The following is a 24,244-nucleotide window of genomic DNA, read 5'->3' on the forward strand; positions in this document are numbered from 1 at the left end:
GGACCTCCGGTAGTGGTATCCACTCGCTCTTTATCTATACCGACACCTTTTATTAAAAGGTGAGCGAGCCATTTATCTTGGCACTATATTGTTTCTCTTTTTCTTTGGTATGAATAGCAATATTTATACCTTAGAAATAGTATCAAAGGAACCATTTCACGGAGCGACGCGGGTTGAGCCCAGAAATAATAAGTATGAAATAGCTCCTGAGGTCTTTGTACCCAATTCCTTTAATAAATACCTGAATTTGAAGCTAGAAGGTGACAATATAGATATTTTTCAAGTGCATAGGGAAATCGTGAAATGTTGTGGCAGACAGCCAAAAATAACACCGCAGAATGGAAATATGTTCCTTGTAGAAAGCATCTCCCCAGAGGAAAATATTAAGTTGATGGGATTGTCAGACCTTGCGGGAGTTACGGTTGAGTGCACTCCCCACTCCAGCCTGAACTCCAGCAAGGGCTTGATTTATGCCCCTCAGTTGATGGCTTTCTCTGAGGAGAGACTTTAAACAGAATTAAAAGGCCAGGGTGTAATAAAGGTGGAAAGGATGTCAAAGAAGGTTGATAATAACAGAATACCTCAGCCTACCTTAATATTAACTTTTGACACCTTAAGACTTCCGGAATATGTCTTTGCAGCCTGGTATAGGTTTAAGGTAAAGCAGTACATTCCGAGACCCAGAAGGTGTTTCCATTGCCAGCATTTTGGACACACCCTTCAATCATGCCGATCCAAATTGCAAGAAAATCCTGCAGTCTGTGTTAACTGTGGAGAGGATGAGCATGGTATGTGCACCAGGGAACCTAAATGCATTCACTGTGGTGAGGGACATGCATCATCGTCTCAGCAGTGTGATATATATTTGCTCGAAAAGGAAATCCAAGCCATTAGAGTAATAGAAAGAACAACATTTAAGGAAGCACGAGAGAGAGCCAAAGCAAAGATTGTAAGACCCGGTCTAAGTTTTGCTACTGTAGTAGCAAAATTAAGAAACCAAAAGAAAGACAAATAACAAAACCCAAGTTAGGAGCACAAAGGTAGAATCAAATAAAGAATCATTAAAGAGACAGCTAACTGAATCATTAGAGTCAATTGATGATGAGAAAGTAAAGACAAGGTTCATTAGAACCAACAAGAAAGGCCCTAGTATGGAATTGGAAAAAATTGAAGTGCCAGTTGAGATACACCCTCCACCATCTGCCTCATTGGAGGCAAGGCCAGTGGTTGCTGGTCTGGTGCCAGCTTCTGTTGGTGCCAATTCCTCTTTGGAGGACAAACCAGCAGATGCTGGTCCCCTGGTGCGTGTCCTCGCTGGTACTCCTGCCTCATTAGAGGCAGAGCTGGCAACCGCCAGCAATACAAAGACTCTTGAGGTGGTCTCTAGAGAACACCTCTGCTTTCTCCGTCTCGACAGAGATGGAGTGAAGAAACTAAAAAACCCTTCAGTGTCAAGGACACTGAAGGAAAAGATGTTGGCTCTATGAAGGCAATAATTCCACCCAAGAGGCCAACAAAACCTTCCATTAAAATGCCTCCCCCTAGTAGGAAAAAGACCTCTCCCAATCTTGTCAAAAGGAACCATAATATTGGTCCCAAATATAAATAAATTCACTTCCATTATTCAATGGAATTGTCAGGGACTGCAAGCAAAGTATGAGGAAGTCAAGCTTTTGATCTATGAGCACACCCATGTAGGGTTCTGTTTGCAGGAGACCATGCTAGGTGAATAAACACCTTGTCCTAGGGAATATGTTCACTATAGAACTAAATTTGATTTAGAGGTGGGAAATCATGGTGGATCCCTCATCTACATCCGTCGAGATGTGCCACACTACCAAGTGAAACTAAATAGTCCACTTCAAGCTGTGGCTGTAAGAATTAATTTAAGAAGGAAATATACTTTATGTTCCCTTTACATTCCACCCAATAGCCATGTCTCCCAAGAGATCTTGATATACTTGATGCAGCAACTACCAGAGCCATTTCTTCTACTTGGTGACTTCAATAGTAGACATCCATTGTGGGGAGATGTAACATAAAATAAAAAAGGGAATATGATGGCATTTTTAATAGAATATGAAGATATAGGTCTTCTTAACACTGGAGAACCTACCCATTACCACATTCAGACAGGCACCGTCTCCTGCATCGACCTTTCAATATGTAGCTCCATTTACAGTGTTGATTTTAGTTGGAGAACAAGTGATGACTGGCATACCAGTGACCATTCTCCAATTGTGATCGACACCAATGAAGGTCCACCTATCCCGAGATCACCACGGTGGTGCTTGGAGAAAGCAAATTGGAGAAAATTCAAAGATTTGAGTGAGTTGGAGGGGGATGCAAAAGATTTCCCAAGTGTAGATGATGCCATTGATCTACTCAATGGGACATTACATACTGCAGGTCTACACTCGATTCCTCGAACTAAAGGACTATTCAGGAGACGGCCAGTACCATGGTGGTCAGAAGACCTAAGGTTGTTACACCGAGCTACCAGGTCATCATTGGCCAGGTGCCGTAGACGTCGCACCTTGGACAATGTCATAATTTACAAACAGTGTAGTGCTCGATTTCGAAAAGCCATGAAAGCTGCCAGAAGACAAGCATGGGCCGGATATGTATCCTCTATTAACAGCAGAACACCAGTCTGTAGCATTTGGAAGAAAATAAGAAAAATTCAGGGTAAATTTACACCCAATCCTCCTCCAGTACTTAAATTGAATAATAATCATGTTACTGATGCCACAGAAATTAGTTATATGTTTTCTGAACACTTTGCTCAAGTCTCTGAAAAATCAGATAGTTCCCCAGGACATCATTTCAGAATGATGGAAGAACAACAGGTACTTGACTTTTTATCAAACAAAGCTGAATCATATAATATGCCTTTTCCCAAAAGGGAATTTGACTCTGCTTTAGCTAGGAGCAAGAACACTGCCCCTGGTCCAGATGAGATTCCTTATGAAATGTTTAAACACATTTCAAGGAACACAAAACTTTTTACAGTAAGTATTATCAATAGAATATGGGATGAAAGCAGCTACCCTAGCATATGGGAATTAGCTACCATGTTACCATTCCTTAAGCCTGGAAAAGATCCTCTCTGTGCAGCAAGTTATCACCCCATTGCTTTAACATGTTGTTTATGTAAATTGATGGAAGAAATGGTAAGTGTAAGACTGATGTGGTATCTTGAGCACAACAATATTCTAACGCCCCCTCAGTATGGTTTTCAAAAAATGCACTCCACCCTGGACATCTTACTGCAACTCGAAGCCTCTGTCTGTGAAGCCTTTGCCTCCAAGCAACACCATGTGACAGAGTTTTTTGATATAGAAAAGGCATATGACACTGCTTGGAGACATGGGATTCTGAAGACTATGCATAATAGTGGTCTACGAGGCAAATTACCTTTATTTGTGAAATCCTTTTTACATCGTAGGTATTTTAAAGTTAAAGTTGGCAGTACTTTATCAGAGAAAAAGTGCCAAGAAGGTGTTCCCCAGGGTAGTGTTCTCAGTGTAACACTTTTTGCTCTGGCCATAAACAGTGTTGCAGCTGTCATTCCAAGAGAGGTTTTAAAGACACTGTTTGTGGATGACTTGTCAATATCCTTTGCTGCCACCCGGATGACTGTAGCAGAAAGAAAGCTACAATTAACAATAAATAAAATAGTAAGTTGGGCTGAGAAACAGGGTTTTAAAATCTCTGTAAGCAAGACTACTGCTGTCCACTTCTGTCGGATCAGGGGAGTGCATCCTGATCCAGACCTCTAGTATTTGTATGGCCTTAGAATCCCATGTGTAGAACAAGCACACTTCTTAGGCCTAGTTTTTGACAGTAGATTGACTTGGGTCCCCCATATCAAACATATAAAAGCAAAGAGCCTAGAAGCTCTACACATCTTGAAGGTGCTTTCTCACACCAGTTGGGGAGCTGATAGAAATCTATTACTAAAGCTTCATAAATCCTTAATCTTGTCAAAGCTGTCTTATGGTTGTGAAGTTTATTCTTCAGCCTCCTCATTTAACTTAAGAATTTTAGATTCAGTGCATCATTCAGGTATTCGTATAGCCACAGGAGCTTTCCGTTCGTCACCAATATACCTAGTATGCTAGTTGATGCAGGAGAGATGCCCCTTGAACTCTATCGCCAGTCATCATTACTTTGGTACTGGTTTAGAGTGCAAAGACTCCCCAAATCTCTGGCATTTGCTGTGGCAAATAGAAATATTTTTAACAGTTTTTACAAAAGTCATCCAAGGTATCCCACTCCTTTTAGCTATAGAATTAAAAATATTTTAGAGGATACGAATATTAAAAAATTTCCCATTGTCCCCTTTGTGTATCCCAGTACTCCTGTCTGGAGGTTACCTGATGTGAAATTCTGCAGGTACTTCAGTGGAGCAAAGAGGGTTAAATCTGATGAGGAAATGAGGTTCATATTTTTCGAGTATGTATCAGAGCATGTAGATACAAGTTTTATATTTACTGATGGCTCCAAGTCCAATGCTGGCGTTGGATATGGAGTTTTTAGCGAGTCTTTTAACCGAAGAGGTGCACTTCCTTCTGTTGCCTCAAACTTTACAGCTGAATTGTATGGCATCCTAATAGCACTGGAACATATTACAACACTCCCAGTGTGTAGCTATACAATATTTTGTGACTCCAAAAGTACCCTACAGTCCCTGGAAGTCTTTAATACTGATCATCCCTTGGTGTTGAAGATCTTGCAGTGGATTTTCTTGCACCAAAATAGAGGCAGCATTGTTTCATTTTGTTGAGTTCCTGCCCATGTGAACATATCGGGAAACGAAGAGGCAGACAAGCTAGCCAAATCAGCAGCGCAAACTTTGGTACCAAGAAAATGCCCTGTTCCATATCGTGATACATTCTTTGATATATGGAAATCTGTCCAGCATTTATGGGCACTTCAGTGGGACAGAGTAGGCCCCAACAAAATGAAAGAAATTACTAGACAGACACATCCTTGGAAATATGACCTAATACCAAGGAAGTGAGAGGTTGTATTGTGTAGATTACGTATTGGCAATACGCGTTTAACTCACGGCTATCTGATGGATGGGGAGAATGAGCCCTTCTGTGACTATTGCTTAGTTCCGCTGGTCTAGTGGAACTTAGGAATCGTTTTTTAGCTTATAGTAGTGAAGCAGGTGGTAATTATAGCATGGCAAAACTGTTGGGAGAAAGCATGTGTGCTAATAACATTCTCTCTTTTATCAAAGAAGCTGGTCTTCTCAAATATATCTGACAGCTGTGCTGTCTTAGTATATACTTTCTTTCCCCTTTTTTTTATGTTTTCTTGTTATTTATTCAGATTAATTAAAAATTCTTTTTATTAGAATTTTATTTGATCAGAATTTTATTCTTATTTTTATCAAATTTATTTTATTTTTTTAAAATAAAATTTATATGATCTCTAAGAAAAATAAAACTTATAATATATTAAACAAGATTTTAAATAAAGTTAAAAGATCACACTTAGTATTCGGCGTCGGTGACCCTGGTAGTTGTGACGCCAGAAAACCCACAATCAATCAATCAATCTTCTGATCAGGAGAAGATTAGCCCATAAATTGATGCCGAGGTGTGCTAGATATGAGAACGCCTTGTCCCCATACTGCAACAAACTAGCAAGAGAAGAAGCACTCACCAACCCCTCTGGGGACCTGTCAGACGCTATCTTGGAAATGACCGCCTACCAGAAGTCCAACCAAGAAACCATCTGTAATATGGAGGCTGCCGTAGACTCTCCAAAGCTGAGGCATCCTGTGGAGACAAGGATGGAGCCACTGACCTCACCTGCTCCAAAGTCAACCCTGGCTTCAGACGAATGACGTCCAGGTTAATATGTTGTGATATTAAGTAGGCAGAGTTTGTAGCATAGTACTTCCTAAGGCCCGTGAGAGGTGGGGGAAGCTACTTGGAAGAACCCCTTGAGTGAATAGACCTGTCCTGATCTGAAACAGAGGCATTTACTTTATGCAAGACTGACTTGACATGCCCCCGATAAGGGAAGTTGAAACGACGTCTTCGGATCTTGCATAGCCCCCAGCAAGGGTTCCAAGCAGGAAGGAGTAAAAGACGACCGATCCTGAGTCCTACTCTCCAAATTGTTGAACCCACAGATGAGATCAACAACTTCGGTGAGGGAAGACAAAAACTCTTGTGTCTCTCCCTCCTCTTGCTCTGGCAACGGAGACCGACGACGAGAAGAATGTGCAGGCTTAACCAACGTGCCTTCATATAAACCAACAGAAGAGCCAGCAGCACCAACTCCTGCAACGAACCAACCACAACACTAGGAACATCACTATCCCAATAGATGACTTGGGTACATGCACGTGGGGAAGACGCATGTACTTGCAAAGGAGAAGCATTTCAAACACTCGAAACAGAACGAGAATTCCTCGGAGTCAAACCCTGGGTAGCATCAAGGGGAGGAGCAGCCAAACACTCCTGCTTTACTATTTCTGCTCTCACAAACTTCGATCTCTTGACAGGCACCTTGAGATCTTTACGGCGATGAATAGGCCCTGGTGTTGGAAAAGAGGAAGAATTAGCAATGTACACGAATGTGCAAGGTTGCAACAGACAACACGATGTAGAGGACGAAGCAGCCAATGCAGATTGCACAGGAGATAAAACACGCAGGAACATGGGTGTGCCGCTCCTCACTCATAGATGAGCAAAAGGCAAAAGTCCCATTAACCTGGTTAAGCGTCACCCACGTAATAATACATTTACCGCGATCTACTCGGTAGTGCCTTCAACGGGATATTACGTTCAAGACTTTAACTGTGCTTGTCAAGCCGTCAGCCCCCGTAATAATACGTTTACTCGTATAGAAAGTGTAGGAACATCATTTGGTAACACTCTCAGCACACAGGAAACTTATTTCCAGCCTGGCAACTCTTTCCTGGTAGTCGCTTATGCTAGAAAACTGCGTGTCCCTGCTCTCGTTTTCTTTCAGTACCGCTTCGTGCGTTTAATCGAAGACAAATATGTTATCGGCGTCTTTCACAATGAATGTCCCAAAGAGGAGGCGTATTTCTTTAGGTGAGATCAATCAAATACTAGATGAGGAGTCTGATATTGATAACCTATTTGATGATGAGAGCTCTAGTTCTGAATCCTCCAGTGATGAGGATACAAACTTTTCTTCCAATAGCGGGAGTGAAGATGACTTTTCTTTGCCGAGTGACTGGACTCCGAGAGAGAGAGAGAGATCCCTTTACTTTGATTAATTTTTTTTACTCCAACATTTAATAATTTCCTACACTTAACTACAGTATGAATAATAAGCATAAAAATCAATATTAACTTTGAAAAACTATCATCAGTGCTATGATCGCTGATTACAAAAAAAGCGTGACGGTACGTTAGCAGCGAGCTCATCCGGGGCGGACGCTTTACAGGTTAACCTTCCAAAGCTTGATATTCCGACGTGGCGGAGGTGGGGAAGAAGGAGAGGAAGACAGCACTGACTCCTTACACATTCTCTTTGCAGGAGGAGGAGGCGACGCATCACGCTTGCTTTCAGTCTTCCCAGCCGACATGGCAGCAAACCTATCTTCCAAAACAGAGTCCAATCTCTGAAGAACCGCCTGACATAAAGCCTCAGACGGATCAGCCAATGATATGGATGGGAACTGCAACGATGATGTCATGAGAGGAAATGATGAAGACACAGATGAGCGAAAACAGCCAGTGAACTGGGTAAAAGGCTGAGAGAGGGCAACCACGACTCTCGCCCAGGCAGTTAAGAAAAAATGGACGCTGTAGCTTGGGTGCATGGTCCATGACCACTTTTCACCCGATATACGCACGCATTGCCAGATCTCACAAGATTACTTACAAGATTACTTGCTTTTCATCTGTGATTTAACCAGATCTAGCTAGGCACAATAAAATTATCCTTTTAAGACTGAAGGTTTGTTCGCGTATGAACGATGATAAATTATCGCTTGGTATGGCTCTAGGAATCAAATAAACTCTCTCCTTTCCAATTTGGATTTTGTAGAAATAGATCTACCCTCAACCCCCTCATGAGACATTTCAACCAAATTCAGCAGGGTTTTGTCAATCAGTGTTAAACAATAGGGGTCTTTGATTTGGAAAAAGCCCATGGTACTACTTCGCATAACCCCCCTTGTGACCAGGAACTTTGCTGTAGTGGGGGGGCTTGCGTGGTGCAATGAAGAATTGAGCAATGGTGGTGGGGTGATTTATTCATCCCGGTAGGTACTGCCATGCCACTAAGGTCAATTCAGAGCATCCTGACTAATCCTGGTACTCTGTATCACCTCCTCCTATTTTCACAATTTCTCTCCTTCCTCTGTCCGGATGGATTTTGTTGATGACCTTAGCATGAATTTGGACTTGCTCTTACTGTTCTCTGGAGTTGAAGGAGGGTGGAGTGGGACGGCATGCCTCTCCACCCGTAGAACTGGAGTACCCAACGTGTTAGAGCGAGGGGAAACTTTTATGTCAAACCCTGCATTCAGTGCTGGGTCTGATCTCGATGGACTGATGACCCTCAAGGTACTGGATGTGGGGTGTATATCTAGGTTGTACCCCTAGGGTGCCCCAGTAAGGGAATTGCATCATCTCTAAAATGTGGCTCCATGGTGGTATGGGGAAAACCTAGACGAATTTGCTATATATCATTCTATGAGGAACTTGAAACCCCAAAATCCTGATGACCATTGCACGGAACCAGACATGGAAAGGACTATTCAGTCCAGTGTGGTTACACTGGCACCATATACTCCCCATCAAGGGAGAAGAAATTTTGTAGGAAGAAAATCATTAGAAGAATCTGGAGGATGTGTCCCTAATGAGTTTGATAAATATCTAACCATTACATTTGAGGATAAAGTTATGAATATTTTTGAAGTACATAGGGATATTGTAAATGCTGTGGGAGGGAACCTAAGATATTGCCACATGGTAGAAATAAGCTTTTAGTAGAGACTAGATCAGTAGAAGAAAGTGAGAAATTGAAATCTCTGAGTTTACTGGGAGGAGTTCAGAGTGAATGTAAACCACACGATACCTTCAATCATACCAAAGGAATTATATATGCTCCTCACCTTATGATTCATCCTGAAGAGGAACTGGAAGATGAACTTAAAGATCAGGGGGTATTGAAGGTGGAAAGACTGAAAAAGAAAGTAAACGGGGCATTGTGTCCTATGCCACAGTTGTTATTAACCTTTAATTCTTTTAAGTTACCAAATTTTATTAAAGCAGCTTGGTACAGATATAAAGTGAAACAGTACGTGCCGAGACCAAGGAGGTGTTTTTACTGTCAGGAATACGGGCATATTATTGGATCCTGTAGATCCAAGTTGCAAGGAAACCCTGCAATTTGTATAAATTGTGGAGAAGTTGAGCATGGTGATTGCCATGCTGAACCAAAATGCATTCATTGTGGGGAAGCACACCAGTCCTCCTCGAACTCGTGTGATGTTTTCCTTTTTGAGAAAGAAATACAATATACTAGAGTCCTTGAGAAAGTTACTTTTGCAGAAGCCAGAAGAATAGTACTGAACAAATATATAAGACCAGGAGTATCTTTTGCAAGTGTTGCTGCAAATAGACAACAATTGAGAAGGAGGAAAGTTAATTCAAATACTGCTTCAAATTCATTTAGAACAGGTGGAAAAACTCAAAAATCCCATGTAACAGAAAGTAGCAACAAAAACAACTTGGGTAAAGCTCAAAATAAAATGTCTACAACTTCAATAGCATCAGCTTTGGCTGGTGCACCGGCCTACTTTGGCAGCATCAGCTTTGGCTGGAGCACTGGCCTCTTCGGAGGCAGCATCAGCTTTGGCTGATGCACCAGCCTCTTCGAGGCAGCATCAGCTTTGGCTGGAGCACTGGCCTTTTTTCGGAGGCAGCATCAGCTTTGTCTGGTTGCACCGGCCTCTTTGGAGGCAGCATCAGTTTTGGCTGGGGCATCAGCCTCTTTGGAGGCAGCTTCAGCCTTGGCTGATGCATCAACCTCTTTGGAGGCAGCATCAGCTTTGGCTGGTGCATCAATTTCTTTAGAAGCAGCATCAGTTTTGACTGGTGTGAGTAATTTGGAATTTACGTCTGTCCTTGCTGATGTGCATGCCGCTTGTGGGGTGGGGAGTCGCCCTCCTTAGCTGATGCAATGGCTTCTTGGGAGCCTGGAACACCAGCTACGGAGGCAGCCAACCAAGAACCAGAAGTTGCTTCCTGTATGCAGGTAGCAATGCCAGTCCCAAAAAGAAAGGAGGCTGAGGGTGGCAGGCAGTCTCCCTCTAAGAAAAAACAAAGTAGGATTCCCCAAATTCCTGGCAACCCTACGAAGACAAAATATCTTCAAAGAGGCCCTATTATCAAGGCCTCTAAACTCAAGTAAGTTCTTAAATTTTCTTCAGTGGAATTGTCAGGGCCTGAGAGCTAAATGGGAGGAGCTCAAAATGTTAATTTTTGAGTTGTCTCCTGTTTGTATAGCTTTGCAGGAGACTATGCTCAGCAGTGATTTTATTCCTTGCCCTAAAGAATATGTTGCTTACCATTCACATCTAAATCAAAACAATAGAAACCGGGGTGGAGCAATGTTATATGTTCGCCATGATACTCCACACAAGCATTTTCCTGTTAATTCTTCTTTGCAAGCTGTTGCAGTGCAAGTGTTTCTGGCACGTAAATATACAATTTGTTCTGTATATCTTCCACCAAATGTAGCTTTCCCTAGTACTGATTTTTGTAATCTCATCAGACAGCTTCCTCTGCCTTTCATCATCCTAGTGATATGAATGGAAGAAATCCTTTATGGGGGGATTTAATTACTAATGAGAGAGGAAACTGCCTGTCATCCATTATTGAAAGTGAAAATGTTGGTGTTCTAAACACTGGAGAACCCACCCATTTCCATGTACAGACCGGTACTTTAACAGCCATAGACTTGTCAATATGTAGTGCCGATGCCATTATGGACTTTAATTGGCGAGTGATCGATGATAGGTATAGTAGTGATCACTTTCCAATTGTTTTAAGCACTGGATCAAGTCCTCCATGTTCAAGATTACCCCGTTGGAGTGTAAAAAGAGCTGACTGGGCAAATTTTGAAGAGCATAGTTCAATCGAAGCTACAGCAGATGAATTTGGATGCATTGAGGATGCTATGGAATTGTTAATTACTACTTTATTTGCAGCTGGACTTCAGTCAATTCCAAGAACATCAGGTCTATTTATGCGCCGACCAGTTCCATGGTGGTCAAAGAAATGCCATGAAACCCATAGAACTATGAGATCTTGGTTTACTAGGTATAAAAGACGGAAATGTAACTATTATCTGGTAGAATTTCGTAAGGCTAGGGCAAAGTTTAGGTTTGAAATTAAAAATGCACGACGAAAATCTTGGATAAACTTCATTTCTTCCATAAATTGCAAAACTCCATCACATTAGTGTGGAAGAAGATAAGGAAAATAGCATGAAAGTTTGTACCTAGCCAACCACCTGTGTTAAAAATAAATGGCATAAAGTAGGAGATCCAAAAGTAGTGTCAAATGAGTTTGCCCTACATTTTGCTAAAATATCTAAAAAAGATAATGAGAAACCGTATGCAAACAGCAGAAAGCAAATGGAACAGCATTATCTTGATTTCACAACAAATAAAGAGGAGTCATATAATATTCCATTTACTATGAGAGAATTTGAATGGGCTCTCTCAAAGTGTAAAGAATCTGCTCCTGGTCCTGATGAAATTTCATATTCTATGATCAAGCATGCTGCTCAGAATACTAAAAGATTTATCCTCAGTATAATAAACAGATTTATAAAGAACATTACTACCCTTTATGTTGGGAACTAGCAAGAGTCCTTCCTTTTGTCAAGCCTGGAAAGGATAGTTCTTTCGTAGGAAATTATCGTCCAATTGCCCTAACATCTTGTTTGTGTAAACTAATGGAGAAAATGGTGAATGCTCGTTTAGTGTGGTATTTAGAGCGAGGAAACTTTTTCTCTCCGGCCCAATGTGGTTTCCGCAGTATGCGATCCACTGTTGATATCTTGGTTAGAATGGAGTCTGCAATATGTGAAGCCTTTGCCTCTAAGCACCACTTTATCACGGTTTTTCTTCGACTTGGAAAAAGCGTATGATACTACGTGGCGGTATGGAATTCTGAAAGTAGTCCATGAATATGGTTTAAGAGAGAATTAGCTATTTTTATCAAGCTATTCTTAAAAAATCGTTATTTTCAAGTACAAGTAGGAGCAGTGTTCTGTCTGAAACGTCTGTAAACAAGAAGAAGGTGTTCCTCAGGGCAGTGTGTTTAAGTGTAACACTTTTTGCTCTAGCAATTAATGACATAGTAAAGCCAAATACCTGCTGATGTTATGCACACACTCTTTGTGGATGACTTTTCTTTATCTTTTGCAGCTGCACGTATGTCAGTAGCAGAACGTCATCTACAAATAGTAATAAATAAGGTAGTGAAATGGGCTGAAGTGCATGGTTTCAGATTTTCTTCATCAAAGACTGTAGCCATGCATTTCTGTAGAATTAGAGGGATACATGCAGATCCAGATTTATATGTAAATGGCCAGAGAATATCTTGTGTTAACGAAACAAGGTTTTTAGGAATGATTTTTGATACTCGGTTGACCTGGCTTCCCCATATCCTAAATCTCAGGGCTAAGTGCAGAAAATCCTTGGATATCTTGAAAGTTTTTGTCAAGTACAACTTGGGGAGCAGATAGACTCCAGTTATTGAGATTGTATAAAGCCTTGGTTTTATCAAAATTAACATATGGATGTGAAGTTTACACCTCGGCTACCCCAAGTCGCCTCAAGATTTTAGACTCCATTCACCCATACTGGAAATTAGGATTGCTACTGGTAGCTTATTTTAGGACGCAACCTATAGAGAGTATGTTTTTAGTAGATGCTGGGGAAATGCCCCTAGCCTTACATTACCAGACTCTTCTGGCTCGAAGCTGGTTCAGATTCCAAAGACTTCCAGGATCCCTAGTATGCCAGTCGCTAAGAAATGGAAGATTTGATAGCTTTTATGAAAGTCATCCAAAGATGCCACGTCCATATGCCTTCAGACTGAAATCAACCCTCCAAGACCTGAACATTCCAGACAAATGTGTACTACCGGTCAAGGCATCTGTAACTCCCCCTTGGAAATTCCCAGCAGTAGAGTTTTGTAACTACTTCAATCAACCAAAAAAGAATGTCTCTGATAAAATATTACGTTATACCTTTTTAGATCATATGTCACAACATGACAATTTTATCCCAGTTTTACTGATGGATCCAAAACCAGTGCAGGCGCTGGTTTTTGGCATAGTTTTTTCCGTCCTTTGAGCGTAGTGGAAGGCTTTCAAGTAATGCATCTGCATTTACTGCAGAATTATATGGAATTTTAAATACTGTCAAAGAAGTTTTAAAAAGTAATGATAAGAATTTTATTGTGTACTGTGACTCTAGAAGCGCTCTAGAGTCACTGAAAGATTTTTATTCCAAACATCCAGTAGTTTTAAGTATTCTGGAATGGTTATTTTTAGCTAAGCGGAGGGGTTTTAATATTGAATTTTGTTGGGTTCCAGCACACGTTGGAATATCTGGAAATGAACGCGCTGATGCAATTGCCAAGGAGGCTGTTTCTCGTATTGAGCCCAGATCATTTAAGCTGCGTGCAGAGATTTATATACTCCAATTAGAGAGAAGCATAAAGTACTTTGGCAAAATATTTGGTCAAATATAACTACAAATGTAAAAATGAGAACAATTGCACCTGCAATCAATCCTTGGCAGTACGATTTTATGCCCAGAAGGTTTGAAACGCTCTGTGCCGCCTGCGTATTGGACATACTAGGCTGACACATTCCTACTTGATGAGTCGTGATCACGAACCATACTGTAGGAGGTTGCCTAGTTCCACTGACTGTTATGCACTTGCTGGTTGAGTGCCCCAGTTTGGTGGAACAGCGCAATCAATATCTATACTATGGAAGGAGAATAATGTTTTTAAGTTATCAAAAATTTTAGGAGCAAATGGGATTTTTAACATGACTGGCTTGTTTGGATTTCTTTTTTTAAATTTTTAACTCTGGTATTTTAGATAAACTGTAATGCTTGTGTGCGCCTTGCTTTTATTCTTATTGAAATTGTGTGTATGTATGTGAGTGTGCATGTACGTATGTGTATGGTATGTATGTATGTGTGTGTATATGTAGATGTATGTATGTAATAATTTTTTATATAATTTATTTTTATATTTATTTTATAATTGCCAGTATCTTTTATCATATTTTAAAATAATTCTGTTAAATTATTATTATTAAAATTTATAGGTCTTTTTATATATAGTTCGGCATCAATGACCTAGTTGTCACGATGCTAGATTAATATAGTATCAATCAATCAATCAATACTTCGCATAATGGAGTTCTTAAACAACTGCAGAAAATGGGTATTAAGGGCAACTTAATTAGGTTCATTCATTCCTTATCTGAGAGGTTTATAAGAGAGATTTATCAGTTAGAGTAGGGAACTTTCTATCTTCTCCCTTTAGACAAGAGGAAGAGTTCCACAAGGAAGCCTTCTCAGTGTGACCCCTCTTTACTGTCAAGCCCTGTTTGAGCTTCACAGGTTGTGGATGATTTGGCCATTTACTGCACTACCTACGATGCTATATCTGTGTGCTGATAACTACAGAAAGCTATTGATTCTGTCTCCAAATGGGCCAAGCTAAATGAGTTTGAATTTTCAGCTGTTAAGTGTCGCTATCCGCTTTTCAAGGAGCAGACTCGAGGGATATATTTTACCATATGCTGATAGAGGTAAGATTTTTGGGAATGACATTCGACTCAAAACTCGCTCGGACCAATCATATTGGTAACCTTAAATTTAAAATAGAAGCATCTTTTAATCTTTTGAAAGTAGTCTCTGGATATGAGTGGGGAGCTGACAAGAAATGTTTATTAAGACTTTATGATGCTCTTTGTAGATCAAAACTAGATATGGGTGTCAGATTTATTCTTCAGTGCGTAAAAGTAAACTTTAACGACCTCAATATTGTCCATAACACGGGATTACGAATTTGTTCTGGTGCATTCCAAACATCCACTGTTGAGAGAGTATATGTAGATACCTATCAACTGCCACTTAACTTACAGCAGGAGGAACTGGGTCTGCATTACTTAATGCACATGAAAAGCAGTTCTGAAAATCCTTCCAAGGTCATTCGCCAACTTGACAACAAAAAATTTAAACCAAGGTCATCTGTTCCTGTCCAGGTAAGGCTATATCAAGAAGTAAATAATGACATATTAAAAAATCAGATTATTTCTCAGTTTGTTGCCTCCAGATTCCCCTCATGGCTTATCCTTAAAGAAAGAGTTTGTAACAAAACAATGGTTAAGAAGAAACTTACTCCCCCCAGATCCTGAAGCCTTGCCGAGGATGGGGGGCTTAGGGTTCAGCAGCTGGGCCCTGATGCCTGGTGGGAACTACTTTCTTGCTGGGCCTTGGTGCCCAGCTGTTGATCCAACTAAATAAGTCAGCCCTTTTCCTTTTACTAAAACTTTTCATCCTTCTGCTTCCTCCCCCTGTAAGGTATGGATTTCATGTTGATGACTTTTGGATTGGTTTTGGACATGATTTGGACTTGTTCATTGGATTTGGTGGAGGGTGAGGATGGTTGGCATGCCACCTCACCCGTAGAACTCTAGTACCTAACGTGGTCGAGTGAGGGGAAAGTTTAGATGTCAAACCCTGTTCTTAGTGCTGGGTCTGATCTCGACAGACATCATGACGCCTTAAGCACTGAGGGTGGGGTGTATATCTGGGTGGTACCCCTAGGGCAGCCCTGTATGGGATAACACTGTTCTCTAAATGTGGCTCCATGGTGGGTGGGGGCCTACCTGGACGAATCATCAATTCTACGTCTTATGGAGAAATTAAAACCTTCTGTTGACGACTTAGGCAAGGATAAGGACAAGGAAAATTCTGGTAATTCCTCCATTGTGACTTTGGAGCCTTTTTCAAAGGACCTCCTTGTTACAAACATTTTGTATGTGAAACCAGTTCCTTTAAACTGGAATTATGAAATGGTATTTAATGAATTTTGTAAATTTGGTAAAGTAAAAGAATTAGGGAATAGACTTGGCAGAAATTATGGTTTTTTTGAATTCTGGGTATTTTTCAATAACGAATCGGAAGCTCACAGAGCCTACAGAGAGTTCAGATCAGATTCATGGAGTGTTGGACTTGTAGAGACAGAAGAGGTCCCTAGGTATCTTGAGATTTATAGATCACCAAATGAAACTAAAGATACTAGTAAAGTAAGTAAAACCTCCAGATCACCAGACCCAGCTAAGTGGTTAATTATTACAACACATGGTGAGAGAGGCAACCTCTTCAAAGTGAAGAGGTTGGTAAGCCAGAAGATCAGCAATGTTGGGAGTTCTGAATTAACTCGCTTTGGGCATAATAGTTTTTTAGTTCATACCAAGATAGATATTCATTCGATAATGCTCCTAAATTTAAAGCTTGATCCCGGGTATGATAAAAGAGGTAAAACCTCACCATAATTTTAGTTATGCGAAGGGTGTTATATTTAATGAAGATCTACTTGAAATGGATGAGGAGGAAATTTTGGAAATGTGTCCGGATGTAGTTTGGAAGGTTTTTAAAGTGCCCCGCTCATCGATGCTTATTTTAACATTTAAAAGTTCTTCTCTGCCATCTGAAATTATTCTTGATAGTGAAATCATGAAAGTTCGTCCTTATAGACCGAGAGTGCTCCAGTGCTTTAAATGTTTTGGTTTTGGACACTCCTCTAAGCTTTGTACCATAAATAAACTCTGTGAATCGTGTGGCCAGCCTGAGCACGAGGAATGTTCTGGACCAGTAATTTGCGTAAACTGTAAGGGTGAACATCGAGCCCGTGATAAGAAATGTAGTGCATTCAAGAAAGAACAAGAGGCATTACTAAAATCTATTGCTGAACACATCAGTGTCGGACAGGCCAAGAAGCTGTTGGGCAGCAAAACCTATTCGGATGCCTTGAAGGCTCAAAAATTGAATACTGCTTCTTCTGGTGCCCCTTCTGGTGGGGCTCCCCGGTGCCCCGCTGGTGGGGCTTTCCACACCCCCTCTAGTGGGGTACCCCGTGGCCCCCCCTGGTGGGGCTTCCTGTGCCCCCCCTGGTGGGGCCTCCCATGCCCCCCCTGGTGGGGCTTCTCATGCCCCCCCTGGTGGGGCCTCCTATAGCCCCCTAGTGGGGCTTCCCATGCCCCCCCTGGTGGGGCTTCCCATGCCCCTCCTGGTGGGGTTTCCCATGTTGCAGAGACTGGTCAAGCCAGGGGACCCTGTTGATTCAAGGGTTCAAGCCAGGTCTCAATATGTTGACGACTTCTCTCTATCAGGGACATTGCCTGACATTGAGCCCTCACCTGATCTTGACATTACAGTGCACCGTGGAGATGACGGTGAGGAGGTGGAGGCCCTCTTTATTCGTCACAAGAGGGCCCTTTCTCCCTCTTCGCCTCATTCACGGTCACTCAGCAATCATAGAAAAAACAAAAGTAAAACTGAAAGGGCAAGTGAAGGCCCATCTTCTAAAAGATCTGTAACACCTAGATCTAGGTCAAATAGTACTGGTAAAACTGATAAGATCTCTCTCACCAGGACACAGATTCCTAAATTAGTATGGAATTTTAAGATCCCTTCCTCTAAATAATGGCTCTCATGCAGTGGAACATCCGTGGCTTTATACCAAATAGAGAGCAAGTTCGGGTTCGTTTAGGGATCATGATCTATCTGCGATGTGTCTACAGGAGACAAAGTTGGGAGAGCACACGCACAACATGGGTTTTAATTACTCATTTCATAGGTCTCCACCCCTGATAGGTGTGCGTGCTCAAGGAGGCACAGGCATCATAGTCCGCAAGTCTGTTAATCATAGGGTTGTTCAATTGAACACTGTGTTGCAGGCTTGTGCAGTTCAAATTTTCAGTTACAAATGGATCACAATTTGTTCTTTATACCTGGATCCATCATTAGAAAGTAGATTGCAGGATGCGCAGGGTAATCCTCGTCAGCTAGAATTAAACGATCTTCAGACATTGATAGACCAGCTTCCTAAACCCTTCATTTTGATGGGGGATTTTAATGCCAAGCACACCCTTTGGGGAGAGCCAAACTGCAACCGGTGGGGTTTAATAATAGAACAGCTGCTTGACTTAAAGACATCACTTTAATGAATGATGGTTCCGCTACAAGACATGATGTTTTTCATAATACTGACTCAGCCATTGACCTCACTATCTGCTCTTCGTCTTTGAGGTTAGATTACCAGTGGGTAGTAGACCAGAATGATCATGGCAGTGATCATTAGCCCATTCACTTAAAGTATATGAAAAATATTCCACCTCCATGTTTACCAAAATGGAAGGTAGGGGAGGCTGACTGGGGATTATTAAAAAAATCTACTGAAATTGATCAAGATATAAAAGATTTTCAGAGCCCAACATCTGCTTATGAGTATTTAATCAGTATATTGCTGTGTGGTGCCATGCTGTCTATTCCTCGAACTTCTGGTAAACCTCGTCGTCCTCTAGTACCTTGGTGGAGTGATGCATGCGCCTTGAGCCGAAAAATAACAAGAACTTGCTACAAGAGATATCGTAGATATCCTTGCTTGGTAAATAAAATTATCTATAAAAGAGCTCTTGCTAATGAAAGAAAACATTTAAGCAAGCAAAGAGGGAATCGTTTATCAGACATATAAGTGAATTAAAATGTGATTCCCCTATGTCATTAGTCTGGAACAGAATCCGACAGCTGCAAGGGAAATTTTCTCCACCTCCCTTGCCTATATTGAAAATTGATGGCTTCATCATATCTGATTCTGGAGAAGTTGCAGAAACCTTTGGTAGGCATTTCTCTAATATATCTAGTTCCCTACATTACTCTCCTGCATTCAGGAATATTAAGGACGGTACCACGGTTGTTCCTGCTGTTAGTTTAAATTCAGAGTCGTATAATCTTCCTTTCAACATGAAAGAATTAGATCATGCAATCTCGTTTTCTTCCCCAACATCTCCTGGGGAAGATGATATACTGTACTCAATGATTTTTAATTTGCCTAGAAGTACAAAACAATTTCTTTTAGACATTTTAAACAGTTTTTGACTTTCAGGAACTTCACCAGAGTCTTGGAAGATATCTATTATTGTACCTGTTTTAAAACCTTTTAAAGATTCCTTCCTTCCGAAGAACTATAGGCAAATTGCTCTAACTAGTTGTGTTAGCAAGATTTATGAGAGGATGATCAATGCTCGACTTGTGTGGTATTTGGATTCAAAGAATCTTTTATCTAATCGGCAGTTTGGCTTTAGGAAAAATAGAAGCACTTCTGACCCTTTGATGTTCCTTACTCGGGAGATACAGAATGCTTTTGCTGTGCAAAACCAGACGGTTGCAGTGTTCTTTGACCTAGAAAAAGCCTACGACACTACCTGGCGAGGGGGGTATCCTTATGCTACTTGTTGAGTGGGGTATTGTGGGTAATTTGTTCTATTGTCTGAAAGATTTTTTGACAGAACGTTACCTGAAAGTAAGAGTGGTCTCTTACATTTCTTCTGCTTACCCTCAAGAAGAAGGGTTACCTCAGGGAAGCGTCCTTAGTCCAACACTCTTTAATGTAGCTGTCAACGGCCTACTAGAACAAGTTCCTGTCGGGGTGCATGGTCTAGCCTTTGCTGATGATTATGCAATAATCTGTAGTAAGTCTACAGCTGTCGAAGCTTGTCAAAAGATCCATACTGCTATTAATGCTTCAACATTATGGGCCAGTGCTAAAGGGTTCAAATTTTCACCAGAAAAAACCAAAGCTATACGATTTTGCCGACTAAGAAGAGTGGAAGAGATCCCTACGCTGTTTTAAAATGATTCAATTTTACCTTATGAAGATAGCATTAAGTATCTAGGTGTTACATTTGATAAGAAATTAACTTTTCCTCAACATGTTAATGAAGTTGTATATAACGTGAAGCTTCGTCTTAATAATCTTAAAGTTGTGTCTAATTTTAATTGGGGGCAGATCGAATCACCCTTTTGAGGATGTACCAGGTTTTATGCCTAAGCAAAATTGATTTTGGTTGTCAAGTTTATGGTTGTGCATGCAAGACAACACTGCAGAAATTAGATGTTGTCCACAATTTGGCTTTACGTATTTGTACGGGAGCCTATAGAACTTCTCCAGTAGAAAGCCTATATTTGCAGTCAGGTTTTCCCCCACTATCTATCCGTAGGGAGGAATTAGGCTTGAGAGTCATATCAAGAATACTTGTGTCAAAGCTAAACCCTAACTATAAGTACGTTAGAGAACCAACTGACAGAGCCCCTAATAGACCTAGACTGCCAAAGCCGCTTGAGGTTCGACTAGCAAGCTCTGCCAGGGAGGTGGGATTACTTCCCCCTGCAGTAGCTGAAATTTCGCCCTCAAAGTTTCCTCCTTGGAATAGACCATGCCTAGAAATCTGCCCAATTAGGGACAGCAGGAGCAACAGTTCTGGTGATCAGTTGAGGGCAAGTTTCTTGGACCATGCCTCTGAACATGGTGATTCTCATCATATATATACTGATGGCTCAAAGGGTTCTGATGGTGTTGGTTGCTCTGTAGTGACTAGTGGTAATATCATTAAAGAGAAGCTTCCTTCTAATTCTTCTGTTTTTACAGCTGAACTGCTGGCAGTTTTGACTGCTCTTAAATATATTTTTTATAGTTCTTGTACTAACTAAGGTTTTTACCATTTTTACTGACTCTTTGAGTGTTTTATCTTCTCTAAAAAGCCTAGTCTCTTGCCAGCCTTTAGTGCAAGAAGTACAAGATTGGTTTTATCTTTTAATTAATAGAAGAGGATTTTCTGTTAGGTTTTGTTGGGCTCCGTCCCATGTTGGAATTGTTGGGAATGAGCGAGCCGACGCTGCTGCTAAGGCTGCAACTAGGCTTAGTCACATTTCCAACATGGGCATCCCTGTATCCGATTTTAAAAGTACCATTCGATTTTATTGTAGAGACCAGTGGCAGGCCCATTGGTCTACTTTAGATAATAATCTTAAAGTCGATTAGGCCTTCTGTTCATCCTTGGCCTCATAGCCGGTTGGATAGGAGGAAGTCTGAGATAGTTTTAGCTAGATTACGTATTGGCCACACTAAATATACTCACGGGTATCTAATGATGAGTGGAGCGGATAGGCAGGTTCCTCGCTGTTCCACTTGTCATGTGGATTTGACTGTGGTGCATATTTTGGTGGAGTGCCCTCATTTTGAAAACAAACGTAGAGCTTGTTTGCTGGCAAAGAAGTCTCTTGCCGATATTTTAGGTGAAGGTGCTCAGGCAGAGCAAATTATGACATTTTTAAAAAATATTGGTCTTTTTTTATGAATTGTAATTTTCTCTTAACCCTTAAACGCTGACTGGATGTATTTTACGTCGACATACAAAAGTTTTTTTTAAAAATTCGCGGAAAAATACTTTTAGGCCTACCAGCCAAAAACTCTTGAATCACGCGCCTTGGGGGATGCTGGGAGTTCACGGATCAAGGTGTTGTTTTGTTTACAATCGTTACGCAGGCGCGCAAGCACGAATTTCTTTCTTGCTGCACTAAAAAGTATCTGTGACACATCTCTGAAATTATTTCGTCACTTTGACATAATTTTTGTACCATTTTAAATTAGCCGTTACATGGAGTATTATATATGAAAATGTGCGCATTTTTATGTACAATACAATAAAAAAAATACTCGTGATTGTAGCTTTTATCAGTTTGAGATAATTTCATATAAATAACGATAAGTGCCAAAATTTCAACCTTCGGTCAACTTTGACTCTACCGAAATGGTCGAAAAACCCAATTGTAAGCTAAAACTCTTATATTTTAGTAATATTCAATCATTTACCTTCATTTTGCAACTAATTGGAAGTCTCTATCACAATATTTCGATTTATGGTGAATTTATGAAAAAACTTTTTCCTTACGTCCGCGCGGTAGCTCTTCCGAAAAAAATCATACATGCGATTGTGGTAATGTTTGCACCATTTTAAAATTAGCCGTTACATAAAGTTTTATATATGGAAATGTGCGCAATTTCATGCACAATACAACTAAAAACAACCCATGGTTGTAGCTTTTATCAGTTTTGAAATATTTTCATATAATAAATGATGTGACAAATTTTCAACCTTTGGTCAACTTTGACTCTACCGAAATGGTCGAAAAACGGAATTGTAAGCTAAAACGCTATATTCTAGTAATATTCAATGATTTACCTCCATTTTGCAACAAATTGGAAGTCTCTAGCACAATATTTCGATTTATGGTGAATTTATGAAAAAAATAACATTTTCTTTACGTCCGCACAGTAACTCTTCTGAAAAAATCATACATGCGATTGTGGTAATGTTTGCACCATTTTAAATTAGCCGTTACATAAAGTTTTATATATGAAAATGTGCGCAATTTCATGTAGAATACAACAATAAATAATTGAAGGTTGTAGCTTTTCTCATTTTTGAAATATTTGCATATAAATCACGAGAAATAGAAAAAAAACGTTCGGTCAACTTTGACTCTACCGAAATGGTCGAAAAACGCAATTGTAAGCTAAAACTCTTACAGTCTAGTAATATTCAGTCATTTATCTTCCTCTTGAAACAAATTCGAAGTCTCTATAGCACAATATTTAGATTTATGGTGAATTTAAAAAAAAACTTTGCTTCCCTCCGCGTGCGGATTCTCCGCCACAAATCTCCGAAATGCGTACGTCCCATTCTCGGAATATTTGCTCCGTTTCATATTAAGGATTTCATAGAGTTTTATATATGAAAATGTGCGCAATTTCATGTAGAATAATACAAAAAATATTTGAAGATTGTAGCTTTCCTAATTTCCGAAATAATTGCATATAAAAAAAATATATAAAAAAATTCGACATTCGGTCAACTTTAACTCGTCAGATATGGTCGAAAACTGCAATTGTAAGCTAATACCCTTACAGTATAGTAATATTCAATCATTTGATTTCATTTTGAAAGAAATTGGAAGTCTCTAGGACAATATTTAGATTTATGGTGAACTTTTGAAAAAAATATTTGTTTACGTCCGCGCGTTACGAATTCATGCATTATTTTGTGATAATATTTTCTCTGTGTTGCTTTTATCGTTTTACAATGTGTTATATAGCAAAATGATCGCAATTTAGTGTACAACGAAAAAAAAGTAACTTGTTACCTTTAACCGTTTTGCGCACAGCGCGATTTGAATACAATTATATATGAAATTTTGTTTTGGCGCTATCATATATCGCATTATTTATATATGATAATGATAATTTTTTTCATTTCTGATGGTTGCATACTAAACTTCAGCCAATGAAAAAAAAGGAGCCAAAAATGAACTCTTAATCTTAAAAACTAAGGGCGCTGTGATTTTTTGAAAAAAATATCTTTCCCGCTTCCTCGCTCACTCCAAAACACCTCCGGCACACGGGAGACAATTTTTATTTTACCGCTTCGGCGTTTAAGGGTTAATTGTTTTAGGTTTCTTGTTTGGTTTTTATGAATGAATGATTTGTATGTTAGATCGGTTGTGTGTATGTTTGTTTGTACGACAGTGACTTTTTTATTCTTAAAGATATATATATGCGCTGAATGGCCCCTCGGCTCCGGCGCTTGTCTATGTGCCAAAAATTTTATAATCTAATCTAATCTAATCTAAGAAACTTACTGTTGAAATGGCAGAGTTTATTTGTAGAGCATGATGTAACCCATGATGGTGCATATAAGATCAATACAGATGGTTCTAAGTCGAGAGAGGGAGTTGGGCTAGCCGTAGTTACAGAAGATTCTTATGAAGCTGCAAAGCTACTTTATTTGGCTTTGGTATATGCAGCAGAACTTTCTGCCATTATTAGAGCATTAGCTATTGTTCATTGCACCAAGAAAAGAAATTTGTAATATATTCAGATTCTAGAAGTGTTTTGGAAAGTCTAAATAGTTGCAATTCATTCTATCCATCCTTTGATTCTCCAAGCTCATGACTGGTTTTTTCTTATTTCTTGCAAACACAAATCTATATCATTCTGCTGGGTTCCTGTTCATGTGGGGATCTAAAGTAACGAAAAAGCTGAAAGAGAAGCAAAACGTGTATGTAGTC

General features: G+C 40.1%; 1 long non-coding RNA gene across 1 annotated transcript in view; it reads left to right on the forward strand.

Annotated features, from left to right (window-relative positions):
• LOC135220751 (uncharacterized) overlaps nucleotides 1–24,244 on the forward strand; it is a 186,567-nt gene that overhangs the window by 160,342 nt on the left and 1,981 nt on the right. The window lies entirely within an intron of this gene.

Source organism: Macrobrachium nipponense, chromosome 2 (genome assembly GCF_015104395.2).
Source record: "Macrobrachium nipponense isolate FS-2020 chromosome 2, ASM1510439v2, whole genome shotgun sequence".
Taxonomy (NCBI): Eukaryota; Metazoa; Arthropoda; class Malacostraca; order Decapoda; family Palaemonidae; genus Macrobrachium; species Macrobrachium nipponense.